The following is a 15,049-nucleotide window of genomic DNA, read 5'->3' as shown; positions in this document are numbered from 1 at the left end:
CGCACAGCAAAGGCTTACCTCTCTTGGTAGTAAATGTATGAGCCTTTCAGCAGTCCATTCCCCAGCACTTTCTCTCAAAACTAGGTTTGGCCAGCTGTTGCAGCTGAGGAAGAAGCAACAGGCGAGGGAGAGGGAGAAAATAGAGAGAGAGAGAGAGAGAGAGAGAGAGAGAGAGAGAGAGAGAGAGAGAGAGAGAGAGAAAAGATAAAGGGAAGAGAGAGAAAAGGGGAAAGCACAGAAAGAGAGAAAGAAGAGGAGAGGTACTTGACTGAGTGACTGACTCCCTGCCTGCCTGCCTGACTGACTCCCTGACTGACTGACAGACTGACTGACAGACTGACTGACTGACTGACTGACTGACTGACTCACTGACTGACTGACTGACTGACAGAGTGACCGAGGTACAGCTAGCTAGCGACTGACAACTCCCAGTGACTGGCGGCCAACTAGGAGGTTTGCTAGAAGCTCACACAGCTGCTGAGTAACAAACTCACTCATACTGCCTGCCTCCCCAGCCTGACGTCAGCATGGTCACATGACCACACTCTGGTGTGGTGGGGAAATGAAAGGGGAGGGGACACGCACACGCGCGCACACACACACACACACACACACACACACACACACACACACACACACACACACACACACACACACACACACACACACACACACACACACACACACACACACACACACACACACACACACACACACACACACACACACACACACCGAGGGTGAAAGACAGAAGAGAGTCACACAGAGAGAGAGAGAGAGAGAGAGAGAGAGAGAAGCCCATGTTACCGTGGTAACAAGCACACTGTGCCGAAATGATTTCAATAGGTCATTTGACATACACACACAGACCATGCTACTTCTTCTGTTGTACCATACAGAAAGCTGGTAAAAGACTAGTTCAGTGTTGCGCGTACACACATCTAGAAAAGGGGAGAGAAGGAAAGAGAGAGAAAAAGAGACAGAAAGAGAAAAGAGTGATGTTGTTCAGCAGCAATGATGCATGACTTCCTATGCTTTTCCCAGTTGTCAGAAATGACATCTTGTCAAATAGGAATGCACTTGTGACAAACTCCACTCCAATCTTTTTTTCTTAAACCAAAAATAAGCAGCATGTACTTCTCTTTACATTGAGTTTGTTTTGACTACCTTTCATGACATTTTACAGAATGCTCAATTCAACACGGGCTGCTGGTCACGTAAACCCTGAGAATTGCATATTTTAAGGCCATTCCCAAAGTTTCTTCAGCAGATAATTTTCATCACTAAACAAGAGGTTTTTAACCAATTAAAACCGGGAAAGCATCTGTGTCATGTCATTTTAGATTTTATACGTTATATATTTAAAAATAGCAGATGTACAAGCTCACAGCGCGTCATTTGAAAATCTGATTTAGAAAGCATTTGTAGAATTGGCGACAGGTCTTAATGGGTTAACATCAACGTTCAACTTAATTGTATGGGTGACGTTACACAAACAATATGCTGGAAAAGGTTCATTGATAGCATTGTAGTACCAAAGTGACACAACACAAAGTACACAGATTAATGTTAGGCAAGATAGGAAATGTTTTTCAATGGTGCAATTTCATTTAACCCATTCAATCCAGGAACGCATCTGTGTCATTTTAGATTTCTTTGGCTATTCAAAAATCGCAGATATACAATGAGCTTGTAGATCTAATATTTTTGAGGGAAAAAAATAGTGCAAAGGTTTGCACATTTTTCTATATATTTATACATTTTTAACTCAAATCTTTGCTTCTGCATGGGGGTCCCTGGAACAAAATATTTGAGTTAAAAAGTTCCGCTTTAAAAAACATATATATCTCTGCTGTCCAGCGCGAAACTGCTTACTCCAAAACGCTCATTGTTCAGGAAACGAAAAAACAAAATATACGTTTTTCAGGAAATGAATAAAACCTTATATTTTTAAAACAAAGCAATACTGCCTCATCAAAGTTGGTATAGTGACTTTATATATTGTCAGATACTTGCATGTGTGATTATATTATCAACACTGTACCCAAATCGCGGGTAAATCAACACTTTACCCAGCGCAAGTGGAGTTAGTAGTTTCAGACGAGCAGAAATCAAGCTGAAGTGGAGTTAGGTGTCCAAACAACAATAAACAATAAACAAACAATCGCTGCTGAGGGAGAGGTTTCAAAAGGGTAGAAATTCTCAAAAGCTAACAATGGATCTCCAAGCTCACAATGCATCACAACAACGTGTGAATTAATGCCCTGATGCTTCATGACACTTATTATATAGGCCTACAATAATAAACAGGACTTTAAATATTACAATAACTTCTGCAAAGAGGTAGAACTAGCGCGACAGAAATGCTATGAACGCCTTTCTTCTTGTCACATTGCTCTCCTCATTAAACACTTCATAGATTTTAGAAATATAATTACTTGTTTTCATAACATTAGCGTCGGTGCTAAGTTTGATAAACAGGTACACTGCACACTTTTAACAGACTACGGGGAGTTTGTTTACGTGTTCCTCCTCCTTGTTCACTGCGCAATGCGCTCTGCTCATGCTGTTAAAAAGCAGTACTGTAGAGGAGAGGGGGAGTTGTTTGTTTTTGACGGACAGTTTGACGATCCAATGGAGTTGGGAGTTTTCGTCAGAGGCGCTTTTTAATACTTTTCATTGGTTCAAATGTTTTGATTATTTACACAGACCTAAAGGGTGTTCAATAGCGTTGATTTATGAAAAAAGAAAAAAAAGATGAAAATGGAGTTAGCTTGTTCGTCCTGGACACCGACGATATTCAAAGATTTGCACAAATATTCACGGTTTTCCCTAAACAAATAGCAGATCTACAAGCTTGTAGCGCGGCACTGAGCTTGTAGATCTGGGGGCTTTTGATTAAATTAAACATTTCAACCATTTTAATCATGCTGGACAACCTAACTAATAGCCTACACAATTTAGGGGGACAAATGTTTTCTCTGTAGCGCCACAGTGGCCAAAAGTTCACATGATTCGCTAATTACGGTAGGTTTGAAGTTCTCATTGTTCCTCACCATATTACTGATTACTGTTTATCCGGCCAATTGTCACCTAAGCATTATTTACACAACGTTTTCGGTCCATCCTGTAACACCTTTGATCTCCTTGTACTGTTTGAAAATATATGAACATTTTTCAAGATGGAAATGATTGTGACAATTATGCAAAAACATAATTGGGATTATCTCAAATAATTGCAATTAGGCGATTATGTAATAATTGTGACACGCCTAATGGGCAATTCAACGCATTTCTATAAGAGAGCAGTACGAGTGTATGAGAACAATAAGATAAGTCGCTGGTGCCGTTTCACTGCAATGGTTTTTATTTCAGTGTCACAGCACACAGAACAGAGACAATGTCAACACTTTCAAGTATTTTACTTTATGAAAAACTAATCGAGAGCAATAGAACTGAATAAAACACACAAGTGCTGTGAGGTGACTTGTTCCACAATAAAGCAGAGCAAAAAGAAAAGAAAAGAAAAAGCCATGCTGCTGTAATGTTGCTACCAGAGCCTTTTCAGCTAGCAGTGGTAAAGTACACGTCAGATGCTTAAATGTTTGAACCAGAGCATGATTCTGTCATCTGAATATAAAGACTTGTGTGGAGCTGGGACCATCAAATGAAGAATCCATTGCACTGTTTTTCAGCTTCTGTGTGAAATTTAAAAAATAAGACCGTCATCGGTCAGATTTATATAGCGTTGTCTGAGAAAAGGTTTGGTTGTGTCTACTAGAAGCTGTGAAAAGCTATTCAAAATTGGATAAGTTCATGCAGACAAATCATTAGGCAGTAATAGGCACAAGCCACATATTTCTATATGCGGTACGTTTTAAACACTTGGGTAATGATAATGCTGCGCAGTGTGGGGTCCCAATTTTCTAGGGCAGGGCTCTTAAATCATACAAAAGAAAAAGATGGAGGTGGGGGGGGGGGGGGGGGGTATTATTTTGGGGTCAGCCAACCACACTCTTTATCCCATCCCCCACTTTTCTCAAGCTATGTGGACAACTTTGGTCTTATCAAATCCATGTGAATAACATCTGCTGACCGGATGAATAGATCAGAGAGGGGCCCAGAGCAGAGCCAAGCTGGACAGGGTAGGGTGGGGTGGAAGGAGCGAGGGCAAGGTCACCCCCACCCCTAGACTACTGTGTGTATGAGTATGCACGGCTTGTGGCTGGCATAGGTGGGGGGAAGGGAGACAGAGAGAGTGGGAGAGGCAGGACGAGAACAAATGCAAGAGAAGGAGAGCGAGAGAAAAGAGAAGAGGCAGAGAGAAGACAAGGCCACTATAGGAGAGAAAGCATTGATGACCAAATCCCCAGTTCATTGAAAGGAATTCAACGATGACCACAGCTAAAAGACTGATCACATTCCATGGCTACTGCTGAAGAGGCTAAGATGAAAAGTTAACCACATGAACCCCAGAATGTTCACCCCTATTCTGGGGCGAATTATTCTGCAAAACTAGCATATCTTCAAGCTCACAACGTGTCGCGTTGCATTGCATTGTGAGCTTGTAGATTGACTATATTTGGCAAAGAGATTTGGTGGGAAAGAAGGAAGGAGTCTACTAGTATAGACTGGTGGGGGACTCCGATCAACCAAGTGAAGAGGAGTTAAGTGGGTTTAACATGATGAGATACATAATAAGTGGCCAGGGACATCTCAGTGAAGGAATGACAAAGCTGAGATGATGCAAGGAAAAGAAACGAGAGTCTGATTGTCAGATGGGTAGATAGGTGAATTATTTAGACTAAAGCCTGAGCCCTGGGATTAGCTGCCACTGTATGGGAGGTGGCTGCTTGCGTGCGTGCGTGCGTGTGTGTAAGGATGTTTGTGTGTGTGTTCTAGGATGTAGGAGGTACTACAGCCACTGGAGGGAATTCCTTCCTTCAGAGGACTCAGGAAGCAACAGTGTGGACTTGGATTGTCAAACAAAAGTAGAAAAAAGAAGAAGAAGAAAAAACAGTGGAAGTGAAAACAAGTTCTCTTTCCAAAGGAAATATATTTCAGAAGTTATCCCTTTGAAAAGGAAACGATCTGCAGGCTTTGAAATTTTGTTGCTAAATATTTAACTTAACATTAATAATTTTATCCTCCGACAAGAAAACAGCCAGAACTGTGAAAACAACAACAAACTGTATTATATAACTGTCTGCACGCATACATATCCAGAGAGTAAAGTACACAAAGAAAAAATTATGTTCCATCTGAGATCTGAAACCAACACACAGTACTATAGCTTAGGTTGTCTTATGTCAGTGTAACTAGGCACTTTTCTACAGGACAACGTGTGCACATGTTTCACATACTTGCTATAATGCTGCACATACGTGCTATAATGCTGTTATTCAAAACGTTATTCAAAATACTTAATATGCAGTGTGTATATTCAGCATTGTCCAACAACCAGTGTTCCTATCTATCAGTCAATTACCCCATAATACTAATGTAAAAGAGACAGACAAAGAGAGAAAGAGACACACAGAGACAGAGTAAAACATGACAGTGACAGTGAGAGATGAAAATCGCCATGCACAACAGGTCAACCACCACAGGTCTACAAACTCTACATGCAAAAATGCATGTCCTCCCGACCACTCCACTCTAAGATTTTGGAGTGTTAGTAACTGATAGTGTAAAAATGGACCCATAAGCAATGCATACGTATACTACGTAGTTGCTCAGTCTAGGAAACCTTCTCACCCCATCTCTTCCCCTTGTAGATTTGCTATTTTCCGTGCGCGACACCTGCCTTCAATAAATCAGGCTTTGCTCAAAGCCTGACAACACAATGGATGAAGACAGGTAATCACAGCACACTCGTGCTATAGCATAACAGCTGCTGACAGTCAGCCTCTTACAAGCATTTCAGACGGGCTTACAGTACATCAGTACAGTAGGTTCATTCACATGGTGTAGTTAAAAACCTTTTCTTCTGTTCCTTAGGTAAATGTACGGTACATGAGGTGGGCGATGCTCTGCTAATCCAATGTACCGCACTGCTTGTCAATGAATGACGAAAGCACCGTATACATTTCCAATTAGCTGTGCAATTAAAACAGATGTTGCTAATGTACAGTAACTAATCCAAGAGCGAGGCAAAGTACATTAGAGGGAACCCCCCCACCACATGTTTATGTTAAGCAAGGGGGCGATAAGCTATACCAAGCTATACCGGCAGAATCATGGTACTGTTGGTTACAATCAATGGTTGCACATTGGCACACCTAGATCTAACACACCCATTATTTTTATTAGCTGCAACTGTGTTGCTTTCAGTGGTTCTCAACCTTTTCAGGCTGTGACCCCGCAAAATAATCATATTTGAACTGGGGACCCCCCACCCTGATAGGCACTTGGAACGTAGGAGTTGAGGCATTACATTTTCGGTTCCACAGATGAATATTGTGAAAATAGCAGCTCTACAAGCTCACAACGCCTCTCGTTGCGAGGCGTTGTGAGCTTGTAGATCTGCTATTTATCTAAATGTTTGCCTATTACTTATATCATTTGACAATTTGGCCAATGTTTGACCAGTTTTTATACTGGTTTGTTGATTACTTTTGATGCAGTAATGGTCTTTTTCTTTTCTTTCTTTTTGGGGTATTAAAAAGGTCTTAAAAGTCCTTAAATTGTCACTTCACTGTCATCTGGGGACCCCCAAAAAAATCATGTGGGGACCCCCCTGGGGGTGCCGACCCACAGGTTGAGAACCACTGGCTTACATCACACAGTATTGTACTATAAAGTCAGCATGCCATGTTTCTATTCCCCTTTAACCTGAAAAGGAAAACTACAAAATCGACCTAGGGTTTCTTTACCCTTTAAAGCCCTTGCCACAAGCCACATTTAGTATGTTGATTAAAACTAAATGTGTCCACATACCCCATGCACCTATGGCACACCTGCATGCATGCACGCACACTGGACAAATACATAGAGAAAGGCATACAGAGACCGTGCACTTACAATATGTCAAGTGCCCAAGTGCATGCACATGGGCACATTAACACCAACATACTGAATATGACAACTACCCCACACACATATGACGTGCACATTACATTACAGTCATTTAGCAGACGCTTTTATCCAAAGCGACTTACAATAAGTGCACACATGCGTGCAGTCGTGCACATGCACCAGGTCCAGAGTGAAATAGGGAGGGAGAGAGACGCAGTTTGATGTTACTGCATCAGCCAGTGTAAGTATTATTATTTGGCCATGTGTACTGGTGGAGAGTTGCGCTCCACTGAATGCCCCTTTCTGGTCTGTAACTGAAATATGCAAAGAAGAGGTAACCATGTTAACCATGTGAAACAGCTACCGCTACACATTGACACGAAATATATGCTACTGTACGTTGTTTCACCAAATTGAGCGACAAGGTGTCATTTTTTTTTTTTAGAAAATAAAAAAATAAGTGCATTCCTGACAGTAATATTTTATCATTGATATTAATGCGTAACGCGACTAAAATACCTGCCCATAAAAACAAACAAATAGTGGATCCTCCTAACCCCCTCAAATGGATATGTTATAATGAGGTGAAAGTACAGTCTGTGATAGTACACTGTACTATCACAGACTGTACTCTCAGCTCCTCATGGATCTCAATTATAACATGGTAATGTACCACCTGTTAGTGGAAAAGATAGCCAACTACAGAATTTGTGTATGTATTACTGAGTCATGTGCTGTGTGTGTGTGAGTCGAGCAGAATGCAAATAAATCACAGTTAGAGGGAGGACAGATAGAATGCACCACCAGGAGAGAAGAAGGGGAGAGATGGATGGAGGCTACCTGGCACAGATTCACAAACACATACTGTACACACGGAAAAATGCTCATGCATATACAATACATGCGTGTTTATTGCATACTGTACTGTATACATATACTGTCTGACACACTTCACAAGAGACAGAGACAGAATGGGAGAGTTAGTAACTTGATATTCTGAGGGAGCACGACGGCATTGAGATAGCTGTATGCTGACGTCAGGGCGGCTGAAAGTTTTTAAGTGGAAGTGATGAATGTCATATTTTGTCTGAAGCATTTTTGGCAAATGTTACGTTGACACATTTTGGCAGCAGACAATTTGAAAATAAAAAAGTTGACGTGTGAAAACAAGAGAGTGAGTCACTTCTTTCCCAGTAATAACAGCTAAAGTCAAAGCCATGGCGTACCATGGTTGCCATCACAAAAGTCCCCAGCCTTGAATACTAACCCCCACTTAAAGCAACTAGGATAGACTTTTATATACAGTACACCGTCATGCATTTGTTCTCAGGGATTAGGGTAAACACAATTCTAACCCACAATAACTCATATCAGATAACTGTCACAACACCAAATCGTATTATTCATCTCTGGCGTACAAAAACGCACTGTACTTGTCAACGGTTGGAAGCAGGTGCAACAACAATTTAGTGGTACAAACTGGTGATGTCACGTTCTATCTCTGTCTCTGCTCTCCAGCCACATCTGTCTCTCTTTTTCTATCTCTGTTTCTCATTTCCAGCTACTTTTCAGTCAACTCCCCAGACCTGCCATTCCCCACTCATCCAACAGATGCCCTCAGACTTTCCCTCCGTCGTTCCCAATCACCTGAGTCTCCTTTCTTTTTCCTCATTTATTCACCTAGACCCCGCCTCCTCACTCGAAGGCACTGGGCTAAGGCGCAAGGAAACGACACAAGTGGTTTGATTCATTTAATACTAATACAGTAAAGGAGGACGCAAGGATGAAGTTTGAGTATTGGGATCTGGCTAATGTGCCTTATGTCTATGAGTTGACTCATAGACATAAATAGGTAGAGGCCTCATTGGCCAGTGGGGGGCCGCACGTCAACACCACCCACATTTAAGTAATCATACTTGGGTAATAAAAAAGGGGCATCATTGCACCCCTATCAGTTGGTGAATTGTCTCAAGAATGTCAAATGAATTTATGATCCAAACCTTCCGACTGATTCAACAACTTCCAAAGGCGCACAGTACTGCAACTGTATAGAATAATTAGCTAGCTAGATAAATGTGGCTATGATCTCTCTCCAATCTCCAATATTTCTTCAGAATCCAAAAGGGGAAAAACCCAATTTTCCTGTATCGCTGCCTTTTATTTGGGAATTTTCAATGTGTTAAAATGAGGAATTGAGGATTAGGGAAAGGTGTGTTATACAATCTGACAGGTGGCTCAAGAATGTCTCAACCGCGTTTATGACCCACTCCATCCGCGATGATTCAGGAGCTATAAACAGAAGCCAAGGTAGACCGATGACCAATCTCTCCCCCTATTGTTCTTCACGGCAGCCAGCAGGTCCGAAACAGCGTGAGGATTAACCATGGTCCACAATCTCAGCCTGCCTTATCAGAAAGCAGCAGATTGATACGGGCGCAAAAAAGTCACCTCCTCGTTTATGAGTCATTCTCTCCTCTGTATTGCTTCCACACAAACACACAAACACGTACATACATACATACGTACATACGTACACACACACACACACACACACACACACACACACACACACACACACACACACACACACACACACACACACACACACACACACACACACACACACACACACACACACACATGTGCATAGGCCCGCTGTCTGCCTTGCATGAGTAATATACATACAGGAATAGAATTGTTGTCATGGCATATATTGATGATGGCCTATTGCCATGGTGGGTAATATGGATACATAGATGCAGACTGGATAAGTAAGTGGAATATGGACCTCAGGGGAGCCAGACATTGCACTCTTATTTTTAACTACAGTATTACATATGTCCTGTGAGTCGGGCACTTTAACAGGAAATTACTGTCACTTATTACACTGACACCCAGCAGGTGCTCTAAGACAAGTAGCCAAACTCATTTAAGCAGTGGCTTGAAAAGCTGAGTTTGATGTTAAATTTGTTTACTGGAGGATCTTAGCTATATGAAAATGTACTCGCATATCTTATACAAAGCCTCGTTATGGTGGTGTTATATTTGTAAGGGGTGGATAAACCCATTAAAACCGGGAAAGCATGTGTGTCATTATTTTACATTTTAACCACTTTAACCACTATAACCGACAGATCGGTACAACGGTGGGGCTTGCATTTCCAACTTGCATCGTTTCCGAGTTGGCCTGTGCCCACTGGTCTAGTCTTTATAAGTAATTCAACTATATAAGTGATTTTGGAGTAACTAAGGGACTAACTGAAAAACATAACATTTTATTCAACTAGAATTCATATGTCACACTCTTCCTGAGTTTGACTTTCACTTCACCAGGAATTTCCTAGTTGTACAGATTGTTGCGCATGCTGCATTCCTTTCTAGCCAGTTTGTTTATTGCTGTGGTTGGTGTACTTTTGAGGGAACAGACAAATGTACACATATACATACCTTAGGGCGCGGTCCCACCACACTTTTATTTTACCTCTGGGGCGGAATCTGCCAATGCTTTGTCAATGCAAATGCGTGGATTCATGGTCTTGCACATTTTTCCCAAGAATCCATGCATTTGCATTGACAAAGGATTGACAGATTCCGCCCCAGAGGTAAAATAAAAGTGCGGTGGGACAGTGCCCTTAGAAATAAATGGACAGAATGCATATTTCCATGCATGCAACGCTGTGCTATAATGTTAAGCATGGAAGAGGAAATAGTCCATTAGGGTCTCTGTGATGTGTTTGAAGATGGGTTGGTTATGGTATCTACAGCAATAAGTGCAATTGGTTCACTCAAAAAAGTAGGGGGCTATGAACGAATAGCAGCTCGACCTAATTATAACCATCAATTAGTTGAATCAATCAATCAATCAATCAATATGGAACTATGGTTCTTAAGTCCTAGGTATTCTTTTTTTAATCTGTGCTACACACGGTGTTACAGACAAACAGACAAACCTAACACAAAACTGCACAAATTTGCACAATTTGTGGAATTTGTGGAATATATTATTTTTCTCCAGTGAATTTAAATTGAAAAACTGCAAAAACATCAACTCCCAGACAGACACTGAATTTTAACCTTTAAACTTATGTTAAAAGTATTACATTGCCTCTCATGGCCTTGCATTAACACAAGTAACACATTTACCTCAAAGTCATAGGTAATTACACTGCAAAAGAGAGCAGTATATCTACTCCACATGATGTGATATCTCCAACTCAACCGAGATGCATTTCAGATGCCACACAAAATCAGAGTCTGCCACAGCCATGATGTCCACAGGGTTTACTTTTACTGTGCTATTACATAGACAGAGGTGTAGTTTGACAAAGTAATATCATGCTAATGATTACATTGACCATTTCAAAACCTCACTGATTAGAGTTCCCTGGATCCAGATGTGTGTGTGTGTGTGTGTGTGTGTGTGTGTGTGTGTGTGTGTGTGTGTGTGTGTGCACGCGCGTGCGGGTGGGTGGGAATACCATTTGCCCATAGTTATGCAGAGGGCCTCTTGACTGGAAAAGCTGCAGCTGTCTCTCAGCCAGAGAGCCCGGCGGGCCTGTATGTGTGTGTTTTGTGTGTGTGTGTGTGTGTGTGTGTGTGTGTGTGTGTGTGTGTGTGTGTGTGTGTGTGTGTGAGAGAGAGAGAGTATGTGTGTTTAAATTAAAGGGAGCATGTGCATATGAAGTGGTGTAGATTCTTTAGACATCCATATCCACTAATTGCCAAGCTGTACGCACACGCGCACACACACACACACACACACACACACACACACACACACACACACACACACACACACACACACACACACACACACACACACACACACACACACACACACACACACACACACACACACACACACAGACATGTGTGAGCAGCATCCTGTGTTTGGGTGGATCTGGGGGCCTGGGAACTGGGTGATAACTACACAGAGCTTTCCCCAGCTCATCAGAGTCATGGGAAACCACACTGACCGACAGCGACAACACACATACACACACAGCTTAACTGTTCAACATTTAGATCAGTGGTTCTCAATCTGTGGTCCGGGGCCCGCTGGTGGGCTGCGAGGGTATTGCAAGTGGGCCCTAAAGAAAAACACTAAAGATTTGAATGATAATATAACAATATTAAAAAGCAATACCAGTAAATAAGAACTTAAAAGGATATTACGTTAGTTCCATTGATCCAAGGTGGAACCATTAAAATAAACACATTCTGAAAATGCACACGGCACACCCTCCTGATCACTTAACATGCTGTGTTAACCCATTCAATCCGGGATCGCATCTGTGTCATTTTAGATGTCTTTGGCTATTCAAAAATAGCAGATCTACAAGCTCATACCGAGTGCCGCGCTACGAGGTTGTAGATCTGCAATTTCTTTTTATCTTGAAAATGTGTCCAAATCTATGAATATATATATTTTAAAGGGAACATTTTTGACTCAAATCTTTGCATCTGGGGGGTCTCTGGAACAAAATATTTTCAGATGGGGGTCCATGGCCAAATACATATAATTTTGGTGGTCCTTGGCATGAAAATGTTTGAGAACCACTGATATAGAAACATACGTTTTTTCAGAAAACTGTTAGGATTTAGAAGACATTTGTAGATGCGTTGCCGGATTGAATGATGGGTTAACAAGGGGACGAGTAAGGACTGTTTCAATAAGGTAAATATGTAGACATTCTAGTTTGATAGCAATGGGGGGTAACTTGTAGAGGTTGTGGACATTTACCTCATTAAAAGCTATTTATTTTGAAAATTCTATTGTCACTTTAGTTACATCATTAATCTCCACTGCTTTTAAATCGATTGGAAAACTGTTTCCAATAGAACAGCATATAGTGTAGCAGGGACAACCAGGTTTATTTACTCTCCCAATTGCTTTAATTGTTCATATCAAGCATGTAGTGTTTCTATTTTTGGAGGGTGACCACAATTATACCCCACAACACTGAGTCGTATTATCACAAAAAAAATCAATAACAGTTGGAAGAGTATACAGCAGGAATACAGCAGTAACAAGTTGGTGGTACAAACTGGTGAGCTACCTAGCTTCAATACACATACTGTATATCTTTGTTATTATATTCATGATGCTGACATAGGGATGTATTCACATTCCTAAAGACTTTTTATCATTCAATCAAGTCTTTTGTAGTATTGAAGTGTGCAACACAAACCCAAAATATAGGGTGACTTCCTGGAGGGAAGAAAATCATGCTCATCATGATTTGAGTTTTAATGTGTTTTTCATGACTGAGCTGCATAATTTCATTGGCAATTAAAATGTCCCCATTACACCGAGCTCTGCAATTATGAAAGTTATTTCAAATTAAACAAGCCAATGACTGGCAGGTTTTTCTTGAGTATCTGACAAAAAGGTAAGTGTGAGGATGGAAGTAACCTATCTTGTCCAGTTTGAGGAACAGAGCACAAGAGCAGGTCCATAGGTTTTTGACCTCTCACTTCTCTGTCCTTTGACAGAACACAGCTTGATATCCTCAATAAGACTAGACACAGAGTCTACAGCACGGCCTACCTGTCCAATCTTCAGCTATTGCTAGTAAGTTAATGCAGTAAATGAATCCATAAAAATAACAATGTGATGTGATTAATACTAGGCCTTACACCCAGAACTCACCTAACCCCCGTTCATTATGAGTGATTCACCACATGTACGTGTACTGGGTCAAGCAGATAAAGGTAATACATCATGATAGTTAGGTGCCTTCTCATAAACTATTGTGACACTGCATTCATTTAAAATCCTGGCATGACCTTCATTAATAACTCATCATGTAGGCCTACATATCTTTTTTGTCTCTCAAGTTTCCTTGTTCCAGTGTTCCATTGGCATTTTATCCTTGACGTTTCCGTGAGAAGCATTTAACATGTAATTATTACGTCTCATAAATCAAATCAAGTGTACAGTAGCTTGTAGTGTGTATTTTTTTCTACTGTCACATTTGCATGCCATGGACTTTCTCATCAACAGCAGAATACCTGATCACCTTAATGGAAACCACAAATAGCTACCGTACCCTGCCAAACCAAACCAATGGTCTAGCTGGTACAACTTGATTTGATCTCCTTCTGTCCTCAAGTAACACTGTCCTATGAAAAGCCAGCTATCTCTACCCAGCTTTCTTTTGTATAAATCTGTGCCACCGTGCCTTGCTTTTGCAAACTGCAACAAAAAAAAGACTACAACAAAAGTGCTTCACGAGAACAATGTTAAAGTGTAAATAAGGACTTTCATGCTCTTCTCTTTCAAATGGAGATGGTGTTGCTAATTTGTAATGCCCAATAGGCTAAACATGGTTTTGGTACCCGTTAGGTGAACAGCTGTGTTCCTCCCACAGTTAACACTTCTTCTTCTCAGACCACACGCCAATCAGACCTGAGAAAACATCAAATTAACATTATTCAAATATATCTACAAATGGATACTTGGTTTATGCAAGGTCTAGCAAAGTGTCTGGCTAGCTAATTTAAGCCACCTCACAGCTAATCACTAACCTGCTGGTGAAAAGAGATGTGTTTTAGAGCAGCTATGGCTTAATTAATCAGTATAATTAATCGTAGATTCAAAAGAATGGCCCATGCATTTTCAACACCGATACAGTGCTAGATAGGAAAAGAGTTCACAATGTTTGACGTACAGTAGCTGCCTGCATGCAAAAATGTAAAACACATTATATGATGGGGCACATTATCTGAATGGATACAGTTCAAAAGATTAGGTAAATACATGTCTGTTTTGGAGATTAAATATACTTAAAGATTATTTTACATTCATACATAAAGGACTTTTAGTGTTTATTGTGGCCAGTGAAAAATGAAGTGAGACTTCAAATGAAGAAGGTGGTCCTGTGTTCCATCAAACAGAATTGGTAGGGAACTGGAATGAAGGATAAAAATGACTCACCGAGTGATACATGTGGGCATTTCACATCACACAGACACAGAGCTGTAACAAGCAATTGTTTATTACATTTTCTTAACTATCATCTCTCGTCCC

General features: G+C 40.9%; 1 protein-coding gene across 3 annotated transcripts in view; it reads right to left on the bottom strand.

Moving 5' to 3' along the window:
* Positions 1 to 15,049, bottom strand: part of LOC311041487 (neurocalcin-delta A) — an 83,300-nt gene that overhangs the window by 54,016 nt on the left and 14,235 nt on the right. Inside the window, exon 4 of one of the 3 annotated variants that reach the window (XM_084051876.1) lies at positions 14,359 to 14,428. The exons of 1 other annotated variant lie outside the window; for it this stretch is intronic. The gene's annotated coding sequence lies outside the window, so the exon portion shown is untranslated. Of the gene's footprint in view, positions 1 to 18; positions 455 to 14,358; positions 14,429 to 15,049 lie in introns of those variants that run through there. One more of the 3 variants, XM_084051878.1, reaches the window with a different exon arrangement.

Source organism: Gymnoscopelus microlampas (genome assembly GCF_963454915.1).
Source record: "Gymnoscopelus microlampas genome assembly, chromosome: 3".
NCBI classification, from domain to species: Eukaryota; Metazoa; Chordata; class Actinopteri; order Myctophiformes; family Myctophidae; genus Gymnoscopelus; species Gymnoscopelus microlampas.
Note: the sequence above shows the minus strand (reverse complement) of the source record. Positions and strands in the feature narration are given on the sequence as shown.